The 18,184-nt window shown below is 36.3% G+C and overlaps 1 long non-coding RNA gene across 1 annotated transcript; it reads right to left on the reverse strand.

Annotated features, from left to right (window-relative positions):
- Nucleotides 1-908: 908 nt before the first annotated feature.
- LOC116168892 lies at nucleotides 909-3,558 on the reverse strand. Its single transcript, XR_004144867.1, has 3 exons — nucleotides 2,411-3,558; nucleotides 1,161-2,351; nucleotides 909-1,096 (listed from the first exon to the last, which is right to left on the reverse strand). It is a non-coding gene; the product is annotated as an uncharacterized LOC116168892 (long non-coding RNA).
- Nucleotides 3,559-18,184: the final 14,626 nt, after the last annotated feature.

Here is an 18,184-nt window from a genome sequence, read left to right on the forward strand (position 1 = left end):
TATTCCTGCACCGCTTAGGTGCTATCGTTGCCAAAAGTATGGTCATTCGTCCTTAAAATGTGGGAATGAAGCAATATGTGCCTCTGGTAAAACACCTCATGAAGGAAGTCCATGTACGGAACCTATAAAATGTGTAAATTGCCAAGGAGCTCATTCTTCCCGTTACAGCCAGTGTCCTAAATATAAAGAGGAAGTTGCCATACAGAAATTAAAGAGTACAGAAAAGGTAACATATGGAGAAGCTAAACGTCTATTGAGTGCAACGCGGCCGCAACAACAAAGTTTCGCACAAGTAACTACACGCGCATTACAACCAACAAATATTATTCCTGAACTTGTTAACACCCTAATTCCGAAACTAGTACCGCAAATAACTAAACAATTGAAGGAAGCGTTATTAACAGAGGAAATGACAAGTTTCCTCAAAAATTACAGTTCAAACAAACCTGCGCGGCAAAACCCACCATCTGTTTTTGAAGTTCCGACCATTCGAGCGATGGAGAAGGGCTTTAACCCTTTCTCTGAACCCACCACGTCCTCTGAAGTTGAGAACATGGAAGTGGAATCGAGAGGAGCTAAACGAAAGACGTCTTTCACTAAAACGCGATCCTCCCGAGAATCCAGTATTACTTCCCTTGACGAAGAAACGGTGGTTGAAGCTAAACTAGGGAAGAAAAAGAAAGGTTGGCCGAAAGGTAAACCTAGAAAACCTGGTTCAAGTGCCGAAGTTGCGAAAAGAGCTGAAAAACCAGCTTCTGCTATTCGAGAGGGATCTCATACCAGTTAGTCTGTGATACGTAACCACCTGTGATATTTGTGTCGTATATTTTTGTGTAATACTGTCTGTGATAAGAAACTTTTATGATACACCTATTTTTTATATTTAGATATTTATTGTGCCTGTCCTCATATACACCAACAATTCTTATTTATCTGTTATTTATTACACTGTGCTTGTCTCTATTTAAAAAATAAAAAAATGGATACGACAAAAATTATCCAATGGAACTGTCGAGGACTATCCAATAATTTCAACGAACTGAAACTTCTCATTCAAAAACACACCCCATTGTGTGTTGCTCTTCAAGAAACGCACCTGAAACCAAGGTCAAAGTTTACTGTTAAAAATTTTAATCTAATAAGGAAAGATTTTTACTCACCTGCTAGAGCCTGTGGAGGAGTGGCTTTTCTCATTCAAAAAGGCACACCCTATAAACAGGTTCAATTAAACACAACCTACCAAGCTGTGGCAGTCCAACTTGAAATTGACAAAACCTTTACAATTTGTAACATCTACGTTCCCAATACAACATATGAGGTAAGAGAAATTGAACAAATTATAAATCAGCTTCCAACACCCTTTGTTCTTGTCGGAGATTTTAATTCTCACAACACTGTTTGGGGCTCTACCTCAAATGATGCTCGAGGCAAAGAGTTATTGAATCTCGTTGAAAATAAAAACTTAAGCTTGCTAAATGACCACTCACCTACGTTCTTCAATGTTAGGTCATTTGATTCAATCGATGTATCAGTATGCTCACCAGCTATACATACTAATTTAAAATGGGAGGTGGAAAATGATTTATATCATAGTGACCACTTTCCCATAGTTATTACAGTCCGAGGTCAAAACTCTGCCATTAAAACAATAGCCAAGTACAAAATTAATCTAGCAAACTGGGAACGGTTTACACAACAGCTCGTCTCCCCTAGTCAGGATAATTTAACTCTTAAAGCCCTTACCTCCTCCATTATAAATGCTGCTGAAGCCAGCATCCCAAAATCAAAACCTGGCAAAATAAGAAAGATGGTTCCATGGTGGTCATCTGACATTAAAGCAAAAATCTCGTTAAAGAAAAAAGCCTTGAATAAATTTTGTCGGAATCCCACAATGGATAATCTTATAGAATTTAAGAAACAAAGATCACAGTGTCGCCGAGCAATACTGGAGGCACAGAGAAACTCATGGCAACAGTACGTGTCCACAATGACACCGGAAACTACCAGTAGTGAAGTGTGGAGGAAAGTGGGAGCTATATCTGGTAAAATCAGTTTCAATTACCCGACGTTTCTGCGAAACGCTGATGGCAATATTATAAATGATCTGCAAGAAATAACTAACATTATTGCTGATCAATTCTACAAGGTTAGTAGCTCCTCTAACTATCCTCCCACCTTTTTGGACACTAAACCTGAAAAAGAATCTTCGTATATCAATTTTAACACAGAAGAAAATTTAGATTACAACTCACCTTTTACTCTGGAAGAATTGCAGACTGCACTCCGTAGTACCAAGTCATGCTCACCAGGTCATGATGGTATCCATAACCAGATGCTTCGTCACTGTACCTCTGAAATGCAACAAAGAATATTAAATTTCTTTAATAATTGCTGGAATGAACATACTTACCCCTCGGAATGGAAACGGGCAGTCATCGTCCCTATACCGAAACCAGGAAAAGATCCGCTACTGGCACAGAGTTATCGCCCTATTAGTTTGACATCTTTCTTGGGCAAACTGCTCGAGAAAATGGTTAATGTGCGGTTGCAAACACTTCTTGAAAACTACAATGTGTACGTACCTTATCAAACTGGTTTTCGGAGGGGACGGTCAACGACTGACCATCTTGTCAGACTTACTGACAGAATTCTAAGGGCGTTTGACAGTGGCGAACACCTGGTTGGGGTATTCTTTGATATTAAAGGCGCATTTGATATGACTTGGAGATATGGAATACTCCAAAAACTCTTTAAGTATCATATACGCGGTAACCTACCAAAATTTATCAAATCCTTTTTAGAAAACAGAACATTCGTTGTCAGGGTGGGCGACGCCTATTCAGAGGTACAGGTGTTAGAGAATGGGGTGCCGCAGGGATCAACACTAAGCTGTTCCCTATTTGGCATTGCCATTAATGAAATAGCAATGGGTGTCACCGAGGAAATAGATAAATGCCTGTACGTTGACGATCTGATGATCTGCTGTTCTGGTAAAACAATCGGTGCCATAACCCGTAAATTACAAATGGCAATAAATAAAATATGGGAAAATGCAAGCGCTGTCGGATTTGTGCTGTCGGAAGAGAAGACTAAGGCCATTCACTTCTGTCGACTTCGTAAACCTCACTACGACCCAGTCCTGTTTATGAATGATCGAATTATAAATGTACCCCAAGAGGTCAAGTTCCTGGGGTTAACATTTGACCGTGAATTAAGATGGTCTAGACACCTGCAAAACATTGTTACCACAAGTAGGAGGTTGCTGAACATAATCAGAGTTTTAGCTCATAATAAATGGGGTGCGCATGCTAAGACTCTACTTAACATATATAGAGCATTGATTTTATCAAAAATTGATTATGGTAGCCCTGCCTACCTCACATGCGGTAACAACACTTTATTAGGAGCACTAGATAAAATCCAGAACCTGGCAATAAGGTATTCTCTTGGAGCATACCCAACAACTCCTGTCGCCTCACTTCACGTGGAAGCAAACATTCTTCCTTTAACTCTTCGCCGAAAGCAGATTCTGGTCAACTATTATCTTAAAGTGTCTCTAGATAAACAGTCACCCGTCACTTGCCTCACAAACTTCACTGAGTAGGAAGCAAACATGTCTTCTTGTTCCTCTTCTATTCGTCAAAGCCTATTCTACGAAGATAAAACTAGATTAGAGTGAAGTCTGCTGAGTCTCTCCAGCAGAACCCACCTCCTGCTTCGTGAATCACAAATGACTCTTAGGCTTGTAACGATAGGAGAAATGAGCTAGAGAAGAACTGAGACACTTAGAACTCCATGAAGCAAATTTTGCAATTTGTCTTAGTTCGATCACAAATGCTCGTCTAAATAGATGTAGAACGATAGGAGAAAGAGCTAGAGAAGAACTGAGACACTTAGAACTCCATGAAGCAAATTTTGCAGATTTGTCTAAAATAGTTCGAGGCAGGCTTGTAAAAGCTCAAATAAATGAGTTGGAGTGACCAGTGGAGGGCATCTGACACATTCTTGAAGAGGGTCAAGCCCAGCCTAGGACCACTGTTTCTTATTAATACGAATCGTTCCGCTTTGATAAAACTATATAGACTCCGGCTTGGCCATACTGCCTTGACACATGGTTTTTTGTTGGCCGGTGAAGATCGTCCTCATTGCGTAAGGTGTGATGTAAACCTAACACCGGAGCATATAGTTTGTGTTTGTCCAGAATACCAAGATGCCCGTAACCTCTATCAAATAAGTGACATATGGGAAGAGAATTTTAGCACTGTAAATAAATGCTCAGAAGTACTGCGATTTCTAAGCACCATAAATGTGATAAGTAAACTGTGATAAAATGTTTGTAATATGTCCTATGACTGTACGTTTGAGCTGAAAATCTGTGATATATATGTAACTAGTAGGTATGCATCTTAAAACTGTGATATCTTAGCTGCTATAAGTAGGAAATAGATCGGCAAATGGCCTTAGAAGCCGAAGCCTCAGGTGGGGTTTTAGTGGGTATGCCCAAATAATGGGAGAGTACCACACTACTCCAGACCTCCATCTGGAGTGTGCGTAATGCATTTCCCCACCTGTCCAAAAAAAAAAAAAAAATTAGACGACTGGTATATTAACCGCGGGCGATTTGGCCCGAGGGCCGCTATTTCCCCATCCCTGGACTAGAGCTTAGCAATCATTTAATAGGAACATAAAAGAGTGGGTCTCATTTTTTCACCTAAAGTTCATAGGCCAAGTCGGATACCTATTGGAGCCAAGCACGCTTGCACGTCGCTACCCGATTTCTTCTAGAAAACTATAATTATTGTAGTTCTTCGAAATGGCACAGAAATGACCCAGTTAATTCTAAAATCACGCCATTCGTATATAAACAAACTGATTGCAAAGTTCATTATCAATGCATTCGGCAATGCCATTGCTCTATTACGGTTTTTTCCCTGACATATCAATTTTATTAATCATTCCAAACTCCCCCGTCCAATTTAGAGCGAATCTAATTTTAAAATGTTCCATGCTGAAATACACGTACTCTATCTTATCATCGTGATAAGAAAAACTATTAGTGTGGTATCTCGTTAAAGCAGATCGAGTTCGTTTCCATTAAAAGTTGTTTTTATGTCTACTCTAATTGGACCTAATAAATTACGTAATTTTTAAAATTATGGCTTTCCACATACGTTACAATTACATTGTTTATAATTACAAACATTGTAGTAAATAAAGTGATTAACATAAGCATTAGTCCACCGTCGTTCATAGGAAATTTTAAATTTAGTGTCGCTCAATGAAAATTACTGCATTTATTATAATTAAACCTTTAGATGCATTCCGGAAACGGCGTCCTAGCTAATGTAAAAAAACTTACAAGGATACCATGCAAAACGCAAAAAAACGAGATTCGTGATTCATGCACAGCATACAATTACTACAGACTGTTCACTCTAAATGTTAACATGCAATGAGTAAGAGAACACGTATTACAGGTGTTCAAACTGCATTATGGAGTACTCATCTTCCTACGTAAATACATACAAACGTAATTCTACTCAGTTTTCTACTTATAAAATTGAAAGTATCGACACGTGATAGATATTACGTGCAACTGATGACGACTTTGATCTTTAGAAGAGCATGAATAGCACCTTTCTTAGATTTTTCCCATATATCTATTCTATTTCTATAGAATATTTGATCACAAAGCTTTATAATGGGTTTTATGTCTTACTAACATATAATAGCACATTTTATATCTGTGATACGCGGGCATAAAGTACCACTTTATGCCCTAGGGCATTAAGTATCACCATAGTATCTCATTTATACTTAATGACAAAACAAACAAATATTTGCAGGTCATTGAAAATTAGAAACGTCAATTATTAATATTGTCAATACCTACTAAATCACAAGATTGGCCTTATTTCATATAGTTTCTGGAACTTCTTGCTCATTCACGATGAATTGTATTATTTAAAATTACGTTTGACGTTTGCATGGTTTCAATCACATTAACAAATTCGAACCACGCATACACGATCAAACATAATGAATTATTTTGTAAACGAATTTTGACGAAGAAAACTATTTGTAAAACATAAAATTGTGTATGTACCCCGGGCATAAACTGATGTTTATACTCTAGGGCGACTAAAAAGGTCGCCCTCGAGAATATAAACATCACTATTATGCCCTTAATACATAAATAAGTATTACATGCGTTTATAAAAAATAACCTTATGACAAGTATTTTAACAAAATATGATAAGGTCAGTTTCTCGGATGAGCTTGCACGACCTCTTAAAATTGCTCATCATGCTCTTTTGAAAAGCTATACCTACACGTTTGCGTTAAAACAGTCCACATGACTAGTTTAACCCTTATGTGAGAAATGCGGTACAAATGCACCAATCACGAATTCGTTTTGAGATAATTCATTTATTCATAAAGTTATGGTAGCCAACCTCTAGAGCCTCTGCAGGATAGATAGTATACTCGTGAAAACTTCCTTTAAACAATAGTTAGAAAAATACGGACACGGGATAGTTTATATGAAAAATTAAAATTGAAATAAATCACATGTACCACTGATTGATGCTGATATGCTGTTATTTTATAATGAGCAAATGTGTTGATTACATACGCCACAAGCTTGTCGTGTTTTTCGATATTTTTTGGTTGTTCGGCACATCTACAACGTTCCTGGGAACTCCAGACATTTGCACGTTAGCATCAGAGCAAACTTTGATGACGACCAACCTTTGAACTTTAAACGGCGAACAAATTTTGGACTTTGAGCTTCACACTAACTTAATTTCGAAGATCGTCGCATCGTTAACCTTAGTTTTGAAAGTAATTGTCAGGAGAAGCGTGAGATAACTTGGCGGCACCTGAATTTCACCTCATGGAATTTTACATGGAGTAGAGCATAATATGACTATTGTTTGCTATGGTCCACGACTGCTCAGCATACGCTATCCATGACATCATTTAATATTATTCGATATGCCTGAATGCGGGGGGCTTTATAATCCATACTCTCCTCCAAAGTTTAAACTTGAGGTCAATGACATCACACACTTAACCTCCGCCTTTAGACGTTCACTTTGAACAATCGTAACAAAATTACCAAGAGATAAGCACACAGTAAGCTCGGGCGAAGTAGAGGTGAGAGGGGGTGGATAACGGGGTTTTCATACAAAAGCCAAAACGAAGCAAAAAGGAAATGTAGTAATAGTAAACCGAATAGGCGGCACTTAGTCTTTAGTAAATTTCAAAAGATAAAAGAGAATACTTAGCGATAGGGGGGACAGGAGATACTTGTTCTGGTCTTGAGCAGCTAAAGAAATCAAATAATTGAAAGAGTTACAACATAAACAAGAATTGTTGTCACAATTGAGGGTGATTTCATATAAGTATCAAACGAGTGAAGAATCAATTTAATTCAAAAAGAAACACATCCACCTTTAAAATAAGGTGTAACTGATCGACAGGGGTTGCACTCCCTAAAAAACTCCTTAGTGTATGAAAGATTTAAATGTCCTAAAATGTAGTTTTTTTTTTAATTTTCAGATTTTATGTTGACTTATAGCTCTGTGTCGGGATTTTGGGCAAGTCAAGTACTAGTCCTTGCGAGAGGGTTCGAGAAAGTCTCCAAAGATGTACCTGTGGAATCTGGTAATAGAAAATTGGATAGAGCTGCAAATTTTTCGTTAAAAAACAACCGAAAGTGAGGGCAGAAAGCAGAAGCGATTATTTTTCTTTTTTAGACCTTTCAAAAATATTTAACCAAGGGCAAAATTAAAATTACACTTATAACCAGCTGAGTTTTGGTCACTGGACGTGGCTGAACGGAGAACCAACAAAACTGGTGGAACTCACAATTCAAAATAGAGTTAACGCCTTAAATTAATTGTAATCTACGGTGGGCCAGATAAAGATAGGAGTAAAAATACCTACCTACGTCACGTGAGTAGTTAATGAATTATAGGAATGTATACCTCATTCATAAGAATTTCTCGAAGATTTGCATAATACGGCAAGCCCTAATTTACAGACTTCGATATTTTTCTTAGTAATTACTAAGGTTCTGCTCTATTACGTTCGTGGTTTTCCTAATCAGTAGGTAAGTTGTATTACCCTTTCATATTTACAATTACCATCACAATGTGGCTTACGTATTATTCTGCAAACTTGCAAACTACCAAAACAGAGATACGAGTACTTTGGAAAAACTTACGTTGTATGTCGATTCACGACACCATAATGATTTATCTAATTAACACTTGTAGACCGTCCGTTACGAATTTGCATAAGCGTAATATTACATTTATATAAAAAGTGCGAAAGTAAAAAAATATGAATGTAAAGATCGAGGTAAAGATGAAAGTCTTGGGAAAATTGCTGGTATAATGTGTTAGGCGTATCCCTATTGTTATTAAAAAGGTAAAAAGGAAAATAGGGTCAAAATGAAAATTGTCACTTTTAGAATGACTAGATTTCTTAATTAAAATAAGTAGGTACAGAAAAATTTTTATTACAAAATTTTTAAATGAAGTATACGGGGCCAAGTAAAGCAGTTATCCGAACTAACCTCATTTTTTTAAATGTAACACCCTGTATATCTTAATCTAAAAAGATAACATATTTTTAAAAATATAACACACCAAGGATGATATTGGATTTTTTGGCGATTGATTTAAACTTTATTACTTTGAACCACAGTAGGCTGTGAATATTTCCTAGAAACGAAATGTTGACATTAGGCCCATGATCAGGTAAAAATGGTATATCCTGTAATAGGTTTGTATAGCAGCCCAACTTTTATTGAACCTTTAGGGTTTAGGCGCTTTTAGCACCTTTTTTGTGGGTAGGTATTGAAGATACCGCCGCCAGAATTTTAGATTTGTGGATGTTATTGTGAAAGGTTAATACTGAATCTAGGTGAAGTTGTCACTTCTGTCTTGTCGTCTTAATCCAAATTTTATTTTCTAAAAATTTTAGGAACAATTTACCTCCGAGAGAAAAAAATGAAACTGGACATACTCCAATCAAACCATATCAATATCCCTGACGATGTTCCCTTAAATGAAGTAAGAGTGATTTACTTTCAGCAAGATGGAGCTCCTACCCATAACGCTCTTCGAATAAGACGGTAGTTAAATACTCAATTGCATCACCAACCGATGGAAATAAGTTTAAAAGGGAAGGTTAAGAGATCAAGAAAGGGAAAGATGCAAATATAAAGGGATACAGTTAGTTAGTGGGACAGAGGGGGTTCAGAAGAGAAAAAAAGATACAGAATAATGATGGAGAAAGAAACAAGAGGAGAAATAGTTGAGAGAACAAAAAATGTACAACAGAAAATGTAAAGAAAAAAGATGGAGAGAACAAATCAGGGAATTAAAAACAGTACTAACGAGCACAGTCGTCTTAATAAGTAGATAAGAGGCCTTTAGCATAATCATTAGATTTCCAATAACAATGGGTATAACTGGACTACCGAATTTCGGAATTTCAATCCGGTCAATTAAGTAAGCATAATTACCGGTAGCCAAATAGATGCTTTGCAGCAAACCTCATCTGATTTGGTTGGGTTTAGTGTCGTTGGAGCGTAGCGATTAATTAAAACAGTCTTAATTTTGAGCGTTATTATACGAGTTCGCTGTGCTGTCTGGAACTCCCAGTTTCAGAAATTGCAGAGGCCGTTATTTAGAGGGGATCTTTCGTATTTTCAATTTTCTGAAGTTTTCCGTTTGTCCATCCGTTTACCTGTGGTTTCCAAAACTGCAAGACCGTCCCGCCGACCTTGACCAGGAGTGAGGGAGAATGACTTCTAGTAGCGATTGAGATTTCTACCGACTAGCGTCGCCTGCGTCGCTTTCACCGTCTGTTGTAAATTAAATTTGATATAATAATTATAACTTATTTTTTTAATTATGCTGGTCACGCACAGAGTTAGACACGGTCAGTCATGTCATAGTCAAAGACGCTTTTAATCGTTTCTGGATGTAAGCAGACGGTAAAATTCGAGGAAAATAGTGAAAGAAAAAGAGAATGAGTAAAAAATGATTATAATCAAGGTTGAACACAAAAGGAATGTGAGAAGAACAAAGAAAAAAACTATGGAAGAAATTGATACGGACGTGCTGATGTCGAAAGGAGACGAAAAATAGGGAAAGGGATGGAAGATTAAGTGATACGTACAGCAACAGAGGGTGAAGATAGAAAGCTTACGAGGACACATAAGGGAGTGATCGCAGAAATACGAATACTTATGGGAGGGCAGAAAAAATATTAAGATAATGGCGAGGTTCATATGCGGAAACGAAGAAGAAAAAAATGTAAAACCTGAGGAGAGGAAGAGGAAGACATAGAGCACATGCCATGGAATTGCAAAGAAGTGGAAAGGGCGAGGGCAACCAGGAGTGGAGTCCTGGAAGAATGGGGAAGAGGCCACCATGATGTCTTCACCTAACACCTCCAGACTTTTTCCTTTGGGGAGTGGTGGAAAATAAAATTGAATCAAATTATTCATAAGGCATTTGCAGAAATAAAACATTACACATCCTGAATGCCATAAAATCCGTTATAAAGAGATAGTCAAACAACGAACATTTGGAGTTTTTCCTTAATCTCTCCATTATTTCGTGTCAGTTTCTATAGTTTTTTAAAATTTGTTTTCTTGTACCAACTATTTCTTCTATTCTTTATCTGTTAAAACATATTGTGTATGCATCAGCTAATATGTCAACATTAGTTTCGTTTCTTTTGTTCTTAGCCTACTGTGGTGCATAGCAATAAAGTTTCAATAAATCCCATAGTAAACCAATACCATCCATCGTGTGTTATCTTTTTGAAAATAGAATTGTAGGTATATGCTATCTTTTTAGATTAAAATATACAGTGTGCTCCGTTTAAGAAAAATGAGGTTAAGTCGGATAACTTTTTTTAGTTGACCCCGCATACTTATTTTAACAAGCATAAATTGTGCACAAATTTTGTGAAGATAAAGCGAATTTTTTTAAACCGAAATAGCCCAGTAAATGGTTGGGTTATAAGGTAGTGTCATGCTATCAATGTTAACTTTCTTAATTGGTAGCTATCCATCTTATAACGACTCAAAACGGGGTGATATTGACTAAGTGGAAGAAGAAACTTAGTCAATATCACCCCGTTTTGAGTCGTTATAAGATGGATAGCTACCAATTAATTCATGCCATCCACTTTGTTTACTTTCTTGGTAGATGATTAATAGGGAGGATGCTCTTTACACATTTATATGCCACCTGGCATACATTAAAAATCGTCCGACACTCGATTCTGCAGATATTTGTCTGAAAGCCCATTTTGCGCGTGAGAGTACTTTCCTCCGGTAAACCCTTTTCGAGATATTCGCCATTAAAGTTTGACGTTACCAATAGATATATTTCTTCCAGACGTCCCACCCAATCGCTCTTCGTGAGTACGCTTTTCCGACAATCAGTTCTGGAGAATATATCCGATCACGATAAGGGGTCGAGGAGAAGGCTAAGGTTGGTAGAAATTAATTTCTTTCGTTGAGACCTTCTAGTAGAGCACCATGAAGGATAAAACCAGTTTCACTCCCCTCAAACCCCCTTAGACAACGGGTCAGAAGAAACGGCGGAAGTTGATAGAAACCACGGTTCCTTTCGTTAAGACCTTTAATTAGAATACCATGAAAGATAAAATTAGTTTAAACGGAATGACAATCAATTAGGCAAACCCACTCATTATAGAATGGCTAAAGGTAGTTTTCGGGTAGGAGGCAGTCAGCAAAATGTACTATAAACATCGAAAAATCGTAAAAATTAGTGCCTTCGCAACTACTAAACCAATCTTTTATGCCCCCTCAAATAAAGAAGATAACATATATAGTTGATAGCTACCTAATGAGTTGATACCGTTAACTTGTCAAATGTGGCACGTCGAGGTAACTATATCGCTGATAAATGTGCAATAAAAGTAAAATTTGAATGAAATAAAGTAGAGTTCAGTTTCTATATGCGAACACCTGTGTTGTAAGTATAGGATTACCGGTTCTAGTTTTATTACACTTCTCCGTGCACGATCAGTAATTAATCGACAGGCTGGTAGATCGAAAATACAGGTAGGTGTATCAAATTTAATCCTAAACTTTCCCCTCCGCCGATTTTCAAAGTCTAATCTCTATCTAGATCACACTAACAAAAACTATTGAACCTTACTGAAGATTTATAACACGGAAGATGCTTCTTCCAATGGAGGCCAGTGGTGAGTAGCCCTAGGAGCACAGAAGTGTAAAAAAAGTTATAGAGAATAATCCTTGACAGGCGACTTTAATTGTTCATTAAGATTTAATGCTTCTTCAATCTATTTATTATATTGATAAATTGATCGTTATACTAAATTGTTTTCTAAAAATAAAAATAAATTAAGCAATTTCCATTAGTATTTGGCAACATTAGCCGAAGGTAATAGGCGAAATCACTCACAGTTACATAATTTGCCACTTCATAAATTTTATTTCATGTAAGGTAATTGTGCTTTATATGGTTTAAGTCAGCCGTATTTGATATGCATGTGAAATATTACTTTATCAGAAAGGAATGCCGATTGCAGTTTTGAAGTTACTGGAAAGGTAGGTATAAAATAGTCCGTACTGTGGTAAACTTAATTTTCCACTCAGTTTTTCCTACACTCTTGAAGATTTATCTTTCAGTAGCACAGAGATCAAGGTGAGATATCTCGTTTATAATAATTAAATTTCTGCACTCGGTGGACTACATCGACGAGTTTTCCAAGTTTACAGGTTTACTACCGGAATAAGAAACGAAAACTGCTGCTGTGCATAGTCAAAACAATATAATGAATTTGACCTAGTTCCTCATAAATCATAATCCTGGTAATTTAAATATTTTTGATTTTCTTGATATTTTGAACTGTTGCCTGTGTCCGTTTATCTCTGTACAATGTCAAAATGTTTTCTATGTACCATTTAAGTATCTAAAGCTCTTCTGAAGCTTTCACTAAACATTCTTCTCAGGCTTGCGTTAGAATGCTTATTGGCGCACACGAGATTTTCCCTTAGAATTTGTTTAGAACTTGCCCTAAGAAATTTACCACACATTTTCCATAGATCCGAGATAAGATTTTTAAAAGTTCTGGTGCGATACTTCAGCGGTTCTGGACATTTCCTCACTTGTGAATCTCTCGTGAACCAACACAATTTTTTTGTGAAAAATGTTATTTACAGAAATTTCTTGGTACATAAATTTGAATACTTATTAAAAACAATAATAAAATAGTTTGGCATGGGCAGAAAACTATTTTGAAGATTAAGATAGTTGAAGCAAAAGAGGTCGTTTATGTTAGCAGAAAACCAACATTTGTGGTGATGGTGGCCAAGTCTATTTGGATTCCGCTTTCCACCGATTTAATTTATTTGATTATCAGCTAATTACTATAGTGTTGACTTGCAAACAATCATAATCTTTGAACTGCATTCTTGAAAGTACAAATAGGTGTGATCTTTGAAACGCTAGGTCTATTTAGAGCAGGATTTAGAGTCACTTGTTTGCTCATATATTTTTCAATTTAAAATTTCTGCCTGAATTGCGAACTAATTAACACTTTTTTTGCTTGCTTTTAGTCCTGTTAGGGGTGTGCGGAAAATTCGATAAAGTTGCTACCGTTTGTCGTCCAATTAGCCATGTTTCACACAGTAGTGTCGTATCGTCCGATCCTAGGGTCCAGGGTGAGCGTGCTCAGAGGGACTGAGTACATCTAGGGATATTCTCCGCTGCTATACTCTTTCCAGGTTGTGGACGTACCAAGGACAACATCACCACCACGGCCCTTTACGCCTACTAGACCAGCTAGAGCTAGAGAAGCATCACAGTACTGTTCAGGTTCACGAAGAGTGTTTCATTCCACAGATCAGGGGATGCTTCTCCACTCGTAACCAATAACCTATTGAGTTTGGTAACCGATATTTAAACGCACTGAGAGCCTAGCATTTTGTGTAAATGTAAACGAATCATAAACCGCTAATAAATTGAACACGTAGTTACAGATGCTAATTGGCATTAAATCCTGTGTAGTAGTTACCTATCCATTTAAAGGGCAACGATGTGTGAAAGTAGAAGACTATCGAGTATTTGAAGATAATTACAAGTAGTATTTAGCAGATGTCCTTTGAATTAGCCTCAATGAAGCCAAATGCAAAATGGCCTCGGCGTATAGACCATTGGACTTGCTAAGTGCCGGAAAATGTTTATTTTCGATGATTGCATTAAAAATGGTAATAAAATTCGAAGGTAGGCGGTGAGCAAATGTTATATTGATTATCTATGTTATTTACCTACCGACATTAAATCGTTGAACTTTCATTTAATCTGGAATGGTACACTGGATTGATATAATGTTTATGTTGTTATATTAATGGAAATGCGCTATAACCTTGTTATTGATTTACATCAGCCTAATGATACGATACGCACAACTGGTCCATTTAGTTTCATTCAGGTTTGACCATTCTCAACTCTGAACTGAAATGGTATGTTTGTCTTTGCATATCCACCTTTGACACCTTTGTACAAGTATGGGCAATTAATTTGAAAACGGCCTTTACCTATTTACATTAAAATTTGATCCTTAAATGTTGTAATTTGTTTACACACAAACCATGCCATTTTAAAGGGTAATGTTTGGTGTATTTATTGTTCACTAATATTGAAGTAGGTATGTACTATGTACCTCCTTAATATTCTCAAAATCAAAATATTGAGCTTCCTGTCATTGTCTATTACTCACATATTTTCAATTATCGATTCATTGGAACGTTACACTTTCCTTTATAGGACTGAAATAAAAAAAAATTGATACAACTGAAAACTGAATACCGAACGATTCTCGAGATCATTAGGCCCGATAGTCTACGTATGTAGTTGACAATAGCGACCTTTCTTATATCCTTAAGAACATGTGCACCCATTTTCAAAGCGATCGCACGTTTCTGAACAAAAGTTATCGTGCAGACAGGCGGACAGACAGACGATCAGACAGGCAGCAATACAAAATTATAAACCTTTTTCCAATACTTAGGTTAATTATAATTTATAATACAAGTTACAAAAAACGTATGGAGGGTAGCTTGCCAATCAGTTGTTTGTAAACTCGTCATAGTTTATAGTACATAGAACATTTTTTTAGGGTTATTTCCTTATTTATTTGTTTGTATGTGTATTTATGTTTCAATCATGAAATTATATAAAGAAAAAACTTAAAAATCCTTCATAAATTAAAATCGGTATAAGAACGCTATGCACATTTTACCATAAGGTAGCGATTTATTTAAATTAACGACCTTTCCTAAATATTAATATGGGTCACCTCATAAACGGACGATATTTATTTGATGCAATTTCAATGCTATACATTTTCAGAACTCGTTACACTAACAAAACTTTAATACATGACTGATTGTACAAACAGAAATGCTTAGGTTTGTTTATGTTTCGTATAGTTTCGAGTAAGTAATAAATAATAATGGAAATGGATATTTGACTTGTAAAGAAAGCGCTCGGGAGGGCAGACAATAAGGGACCGTTGGAGAATAACTTAGTAAAAAAAGGTGCAATTTGGTCGTTCAATGCGTAGACCGTTACTAAAATGTACACAATCGACGAAATTGAATCGTAGAAGTGTCTCGCATTTGTTAATTATATTTAGTTCGAATCCATCATAGAAATATTGCGAATGTAATATCTTTTCATTTATATTGAATAATTGAATTCAATACGTAATTTAATATCGTTTTTGTTTTGCGCCAAATAGGTGCACAAACGCCTCAGATGGTGACGTAGGACCAGGGCAGATTTAATGAAATTTAACGTTATCGAAATTGTGCATTGTGCTTAATTAAGATTAATTAATAGTAAGCCGCGCGAAACTATGCGCTCGACTGTCAATTATTTGTAATTGGAAATGAAATTAAGTTTGATAATTATGCAAGCTGCTAGTAAATTAGATTAACTTAGCTGAAAGGATTAATTAATTACTTTTTCCTCTTATAATTGGCTCATGTTTTAATTTTATCACTTGATGAATATGCGTTGAACGTTTCAAAAAAAGTTATATTTGTTTACATTGGTTTTAAAATGTTTACTGCTACTGACAGTAAGGCCAAATAGTGCCTTAAATTTTGGTTTTGTAGGAAGCAGCCCTAGATGGAACTACGACTATTGTAATAAAGACACTGTTATTCTGTTAGTGAGCCCCCAACCGTATGCCATTTCAACCCCTAATGCCAGTCCACTTTTCTGCCATTTCTGTGCGTGTAGCTTATGCTTAGATTAAGGTATGAAAGGAAGTTGGTCTAGTAATGCGAACGACTCGTTGAGTAATTATTCATGAACATGTAACGGTCCTAATGGTTACAGGCTATCCTTTGCCTTTTCGTAACCCAAGGACCTCTGATATCTCCCCTTTAAACAACCTCCTGTTCGCCCAGACAAACTGTGTATGGTTGGTTGCCTACGTTTCAGGATCACCGGGAGCTGTTCTGGGTATCTCTGAAGCCGGAGATAACAGGTCACCACTATTTTAATTAACTAAACGTTGGTACAATTACAATACAAGAAATATAATGATTAGAAATATATGTACACAAATTAAATAAATATTTACACTATACAGAAAACTAAATAAAAATTGTTGAATGCGACCCAATTGGAAACGTCAAAACGGGTCCTAGACATTCCTTGGTTTTATCTATCTGTAATTTAACCTGGTTAGCATCCAGTATCAAAAATCGGCAGGTAGTTTCAAACACAATTTCTTTTATAATTTAACTTTCAACGGGATCAATACCAATCAAGTAAGTTTTACGTTATAAGACAAAACTAAAACATTATCTACGGTATATTACAGGAGGGCGACGGACGGTAACTGGGACAGAGCGCGGTAATACAACCGACACGTCTGAGGCTCTTTTCTCAACAGGGCTGGTAATCGCTAACGTCTGACCAGGTAAGAAGAAGGAAGTGTTTAGGAACAGGAAACAATTTTAAGACGAGTCCCCTTTCTGGTCTGGTCTCTGTTTATACAGGGTGTTTTTTTGGGAGCTTTAGTTAAAAGTTTCTGGGAAAGTAAAATAGGTAGGTTTTTGAAAATTTGTACTTAGGAGTTACTCTGAAGGCCGAATCGATGTAAAATATTTTCAAAATGGCCGCACTTCCGGAAACACCGGAAGTAGATAGTAACTTCGTTATTTTAAATGGCAACCCCTATTTTTTATTGCTTTTTTGGATTCTACGTGAAATTTCACTTCTTTTGATACCCATATGTCGATATCTACCATTTATGGTTTTTAAGTTATTCTGACTTTAAGAAAAAAAATGGCGGATGCAGATGGTACCTTGATAATTGATTACTTGCAAACGGTTGTAGTCATGGCAACCTATTTTTATCAGTGCATAGAGAATGAATAGGGCTTTCTTTTAGTGCACTTAAAAAAAAGTTAAGTTGCGTACGACCGCCCCTATGGATATCCAAATTTATGAAACTTCAAAGACTAAAAACTCAGTTTTTTTTAATGGAATGACCATGTTCTTACTATTCCATGAGATAGAGAATCGAAATGGGCATATTTTGACAATACATGTTCCTATAGCTATCTTTAACAGTTTCTGACTTATTCCCATTTTATTGAATTGACACTATTTTTTTAGGATTTTCTTTTTAGTAGTCGGCCATGATTCTATAACAATTGAATTTTAAACAAATCTAGTGACACTAATCCATCACCCACTGTTATAGGTTAACATAAGTTTTTCAAAAATCGAAAAATGACTCGCAGTGGTTTCACCTATTTTGGAATTTAATTGTTATTTATGGTGAAATGGGCAGAATCGCGGCGCGTGCTTTCCGTACATTCATTCGAAAACTAGAACGAAATTGTATGAATTTTTGAAATTTTGTACCCCTAATGCACTACAAACCGTTGAAGCACAAGTTATACAAAGCTCTACAAGAGAATATTTAAGAAAATGAATTGAATTGCAAATGCAAGATTAACAAAATAAATTCAATGCAAAATATAAAAAACTTTGTTGAAACATTTTTGGTATGGAATTGTTGCTAGAACAGATATCGCATTACCTCTCTTAATTTCCAGACTTATACGTTGTTT

Source organism: Photinus pyralis, unplaced genomic scaffold, assembly GCF_008802855.1.
Source record: "Photinus pyralis isolate 1611_PpyrPB1 unplaced genomic scaffold, Ppyr1.3 Ppyr1.4_LG4, whole genome shotgun sequence".
In the NCBI taxonomy this organism is placed as follows: Eukaryota; Metazoa; Arthropoda; class Insecta; order Coleoptera; family Lampyridae; genus Photinus; species Photinus pyralis.